Here is a 6,630-nt window from a genome sequence, read left to right as displayed (position 1 = left end):
CAATCACCACTTATGACGCACTAAAAGTGTGTGGCAGTGTATGTATCTGCAGAGACCCTGCCCTCTGTCTGTATTTTCTCTTTTTTTCTTATTTTGCTGGGTGCGGGACGTTTATGGCATTGAGCAAAGAGCATTTGGGTGTGTTTATTTGTGCTTTAGAACTAAACCACCACGAAACAATCAGAAAATAATGTTTATTTCTCTAATTCACTGCTTAGTTTGGTGCTCCCTCTCTTTGTTCACCCCTTGCTTGCTCGACCACCGCTGTTCTCTCTCTCTGGCTCGTTGAGCCGAGGAGGAGGGGCCAAGTGATATTTACTACATATTAAACCTTTAATTACTTGTAAGTGGTCTCTCAAAAATATTGAATTTAAATAATCTGAGAGTGAAACATCAGTTTGTGTTTCAACTGTTTGCAACTCAATGGCATATGGAACCTGTAACAAGGGGTTGCATGTAGACACTGCTTTACTTTTAAGGGTAAGAAGCAAAAATGTTGGGAACTACTGATAAAATGTAACTATTTGTTATTATTTACTCTCCAGGTCATTTTTTTGTTGGATCAGTGATATTCTTAATAGATGTTTTTCCCTCTCTACAAAGACTGATAACAATATCAAACATTTTTAACACAAATGACAGAAACACTAGCAACAATACTACCTTACAACATCTGAAATCACAGATACATACAGTATAAACAGGCCATTGTTTTTCTAAAGGCAGCTTATGTGCTCATATATTCCTACATGCGATACAAATGCAATGGAGTTGGAAAATTCCATCCATTGGTTACTTAGAAACTTCTTCTTTCCCTCCCCCTACCGTTCATCGAACACAATTGTTGTCTACTAATCCAGTTTTGATAGCATTTGGCACACTTTCTTTGGATCACAGCAAGATGCTTAACTTCCATTTTGGTCTCCCCTAGGAACCTCTGAGCCCAAGAAAGCAGCCGACACCAGGTCGCGCCAGAGCAGGGGGGTTCTCTGTATCCTCATGAAGCACAGAAAATTATTTTTTGATTCAAGTCACCCCTTGCCACATGCACACACACACACACACACACACACACACACACACACACATGCACGCATGCACGCACATACACAAAATCATCAGACTGGTTGTTAATTCCAGATATATGCTGAATATGTGTTTATTCTTGTCAATCTGTTATGTTGTTAAATGTTGCAATCAGCTAATGACCCCCCTGTAAGCCGATAGAATATATAAAATATGATGTCAAAGGAAAAAGCTTTTCGCCTTTGTCCCCCCTCTGTACTCCCTGATCCAAATGGACAATGCATCACTAGGCCTTGATGCCTCAGAAGTCTGGGTTCATTAAAATCTTGAATGAGTGCCAAAGCTGTAGTCATAGATAAAAGGAATATGAAAGGATAACGAAATTTATGGATGGCAAGTCACCACCTCACCCTGGCATTTATAATAAACAAATGGTTTCTGTTTCCAATTTAAATTTCTCATTATACTGTGACTTTTGGAAAATGTGTTTTGATTTACCAACATTTTATCTGAAAAACTGTATAATTGATTAGATTTACATGGCTCTGATTTTAATGCTGATCGCCTGCCTTCCCCAACAGCCCCCACCCTCAGCCCCAACACTCAACAAAAAAGAATAATCTTAACTGCTCCTGAGGCACATTAACATCATATACAACAAACCTACATATCAAACAGTTTTTTCTGATAAAATAATTGGCTTTAACCAGCATACAATCCAATTCATTCCTTTGAAATAAAACTTCTGTGAGGGCACCAAAAAAAATGGTCACATAGACTTCACAGCCCGAGTGAGATGGACATCAATGCAGTGTGCCAGCAATGGCTATATTAACCCATGGCTAAATCCCATCACACAAATGTCAGTGTATCCGTTATGAAACCATGACATTTAGATCCAAGGTCTCTATTGTGGTTTTAGAGGGAGCTGATGTTTGTCCATTCTTTGCATCCATCAAACCTCCACACAGCCTCACAGCCAACTGTACTCATAACACAGAAAGGTTAAAGATCATAAGGGTTTATGTTTCTAATTTTATTGCATAATACATAGTGGGGTTTATGTAATTTTTTTCTTCTTTATTATTATTAAACAACATACAAGGTTTTCATTTTTTTTATTTCAAGTATAGTATGACCAATGTACTGTACACAAATCAAGATTTTGGTTAATCACAATGACACAATTTGGCAATAAAACAATGGATATCCTGAAATGTTTTCTATAATCTGACAGTGATTTTAAAAAGAACATCTTCTTTTAAAAGTATTTTTGTTTAAAAAAATAGTTAAAGATTATTACCAATTTCTATATATTTTTTAATTTTATATAAGTAAATGTTGTCGGTTGTCTGCGTTTCAAATGAAATTATAAGCAACACTGTACTGTATGTTTGTATTTTATTTTGCAGACTTATTCATGCCTCATGCTCAGCAGCTGTAATATTTCAGAGGCCAACTCCTAATTTACCCTGTCCAATCTCCCAAAACATCACCACTATCCCTGCAACACACCAGGAAAGGCCCAATATGACACATCACAACCACTCATGAGTCATGTGTTATGAGGAGCAAAATCCACATTCAAGAACTGGACAATGTGTCATAAAGCTCTCATGTTAAGAGTCCAACACCTATAACCCACTTGGCTGAGAATCACGAGATGTTTAATTATTGCCTCCTTACATTAGCTTGGATCTCCCCCCTCAAGCATCAGTTTGGGGGTCACGCTGTGGGGTGGGGGGGGATGAGAGGGGTCCCAGACTGGTGGAGATGGTGAAGAGGAATAAAACCCCTTCATTACCACATCTCTCTCTCACTCTCTATCTCTCTTTCTCCTACCAACTGCAGTCCAGATCAGGAATTACAAATGATATCATGACAATTTTTCACGCTCTTCAAACCAGTGATGTTTTACCGACTCATTTGCTATGATACCTTGTTACGGATCCAGCTGTGAATCAGGGACGTGTCATGGGGCTAGAAGCCCACCTCCTGCTGAGCCTGGCCAATGACCTGGAAGGCAATAGGGGATGCCAGTGCCTGCAGCATGTGCTGCACTGACAAAGCAGCAGGGCACCGTCAAAAACCCTCTCATACAAACTTTGCAGATCACTCCGTTTTTAACAGATGAGTAAGCACTGGTGCTGACTTTTTTTTCTCTGCCCTAACACAAGGTTTATGGATTTCCCTTCGTGAGTCTGTGGCTCTGGTTGACACATAGCAAAACCCTTGCCCACAAGGGGGAAAGTGTAGTGGTGGATCTGGGATAGAAGGATGCAGATAGCATGTGGCAGGGTCACTGCGCAGGTTAAGCAACAATTCAGTTGAGTGCCTGTAAAGGAAGTGGAGTATGGTTGGAAAAGACCAGTACACCAGCTAAAGAGGCCACACAATCCAGATTAAACTCTGGCCTTTGAACATATATTACAACATCCCCTGCACACTTTGAGTAATGTATGTTTATGGACTTTAACATGAGCGAAAATATTTCTTATCTCTTTTTGCAATACCAGTCCATTATATGGAAACATTTGAGAAATATTTCTCGAAAAACACATCAATCCCAAACAATATTGTGTAATCTAATGAGACAATGTAGCAACTAAATCCATTAATTAATTGTTGCATTCTTCAACAGGAATTCAATGAGGTTAAGGTTGTTTGGGTTTCCAGATGAAAGCCCTCACGCAATCCCAGGCCCTGATGACTTCTGCATTACTAGAATGATGCGGCCAGGACTGATGGAGCTGAGAGTGTCAGGAGGCATTAGCCTTCACATCCCAAAGCTGGTGGACTAAACCAGACTGTGCCCCCTGACCCAATCCACTGCCAAGTTACTGACCCAGCAATCATGAGAGAAACAGAGAGCGAGGGAAGGAGCAATGCTATAAAGAAGAAAGATGTTGGGGAAGACCAATATGAGAAAAATAAGATGAATATGCATTGAGAGAAAAAGTCAGAGAACCAGAGCAGGAAAGACAAATACTGAGACTTTGACTTTTCTTCCTGTTACCTAAATCACAGGAAATGGTTTTAAGAGGCTTTATTCCCGTTCGGTTCACTCTGATTCCCCCTCTCTCACTTGATTTAACTGAATTAATGAGCAGGTCCGGCCAGACCTCAGAATATTAACTTTTTGGCTACCTGCTATTTTGTCGAAGGCATTTAGCTTTTGTTGTTCAGTGATTATGGGGATAATTCTACAATAAATAAACATGTTTACTTTGGATACCTTTTAATGGATTTCACTCTAAAAGACTTCAGTGGATAAAATATGAGCTGTAAGAAAGTTTAGGATGCGAAAATTACAAAGAAACATGAAAATCATAACACAACACTGTTTTCAAGATCTATGACTTCCAGTGTGGGCAGTGGCTTGCTGGATGTAAGCTTATGAATGAATGTTCTCATAGTACTCCTCTCAGCACACTGACGCGGAACAAGCACAGTGGGATGGTGGCCTCACAACACGACACTGGCGGACTGAGAAACACCTACATCAGAGAGGACCTAAAGCTGTGTACACATGGTTCACCTCAGGACAGACCTCCTTACAGCACAATGTCAATGTTGGACTCCCTCTGTGCACTCTGTTGAATGCACCTCTGTGATGGTACAGTAGACAGTGTTCCCATAGCATGCTGCGGGATATACAGTATCATACAGAATACAGCACTATAGCAGTAAAAAGCAGTTTCAAATGTGGTTCTCTTATTTAACAGTGAAACCCATGGCAAGGATATGCCTGCTTATTTCCATATGTTGTACGTCCCATCTGATTTATGAAATTATATGAGTTCATTCATTATTCATATTGGTAGTGGAGTTATTACCATTTTCCCCATTGGGCTTGCCACTGACACCACAAATATTATGAAATCACAGTTCGCCCAAGGCATTGCTGCTGCTGTGAAAAGTGGTCACAATTGACTAGTTAGCACGGGCATGCAGTACACTGGAGACAAGCACTAAATGCCATACAAGTGACCCGTGAATTTTTAATACAAAGTGCAAATGTGCAAAGTGGTGACAATAAGACAAGTGACAAGTAAGAAAAATAACTGTCGAACTGAATAGTACTGAGGCATGCTCTGCTTAAAACTCTGGGCGGAGTCCTGTTATTACTGTGCCCTGAGCAGTACAGGAGCAACAGTACATACAGCCATGCCCTCAATCTTAATGCAATCCAGGTCCACAGTGTCAAACCAGGACCCAACATGCAATCAGCAGGTTCCAATTGTGATGTCCTACTTTGATTATAAAGCTAAATTCTTTTAAAATTAATAAGAATTTCACACCACAGCAGACTTATTTGTAAGCGAATTTGTCACAGGCTTATCAAGGCCTATTCATCACTGATCTAGTAATTACCAGAATGAGCTACAGGATAACCCCCCTTTGTCCCCCTCTTTTCTCCTCCCAGCGATGGTCAGCCTGTAAAACCAGGATGTGTTGGCACCTTTATGATATAAATACGCACACACCCTGGGCATAAGAAAGCTGTCAACAGAACATTTGTTTTCCATTTTTCACCACCCAAAGCATTTCAAGCTGTGGGGGAAAAAAGGAGACAAGGTGTTAAAAATGTACGGCAACACTAACTATTTTGCCCCTTGGTGAATTTTGATGCTTAAACAGATGGGGCTCGAATTGGCTCCCTTTTATTTAGTGCAACAGGATTGTCCGAATTTCCATTCAGCAAGCTCTCACCTCCACACATGCTTGGTTGTGGTTGGCAGAGGCAGATTAAAGGCATACAACATGCATGGAGTACATTCACACATGCTTGATTATGTATCAGTGCTGCTGACACACATACACACAAAGAGCAGCTGCTATTGCTGTTCTCCATTAATGCCCATTCATTTCAACTTTTTGCTGATTGAAAAACACAAGTGCATGTCAAGTGAACTGAAAGACAAGGGATGTCAGAGGTGCGTGAGCTGACCCACGCATGGTAGTGAGCTGTTATGACCCCCCCAAATCCATCCTACCGTAAATAGATCAAAGCACATCTGTTTCTGTGTCCAGCAGCCACACATCTATAATTGCAAACTGGCCTTAATGGCTTAGAGCGACCCATCAGATGCTAAGCAGTTTGGACACAAGAGATGCTAAAGCATATGAGCGGAGTGCAACCATCAGTAATCGCTGGACAGGGAATTCTCTGGAGCCACAGTGGCGGCTGTCTGGTCTCTAGTGGACTGAAATAGATATCACAACTTCAGCCCAGGGACGGAGGCCCTGAGGGGCCGGAGCTGACCACACAGCTGGGATTGTGGAGCAGGGGTAGACCACTGGTCAGAGGCAGGGATACCACGGGGATCAAAGATTGGTGTGGAGAAAAAGTTGGTTAATGGTTAAAGATTTAGAGCAATATTATGGCTGGAGATGGTGTATTCAAAGGTAACAAGAAAATGTGTTTATCGGCATAGCAGGCACTTTTCCTAAAAGCTGCTGTTTTAGGCACAAGAGAGAAGCTATAACAGTTAATGATTTAAAATGAGGTATGGAAGAGTCCGAGCTGGTCGTGGCTACTGAGTGATGAGAGAAGCCTCAAGTTGGCCAGTTGTCACAGTGTGACACTGATTCTGCCTAATG

Source organism: Sander vitreus, chromosome 11 (genome assembly GCF_031162955.1).
Source record: "Sander vitreus isolate 19-12246 chromosome 11, sanVit1, whole genome shotgun sequence".
Classification (NCBI taxonomy): Eukaryota; Metazoa; Chordata; class Actinopteri; order Perciformes; family Percidae; genus Sander; species Sander vitreus.
Note: the sequence above shows the minus strand (reverse complement) of the source record.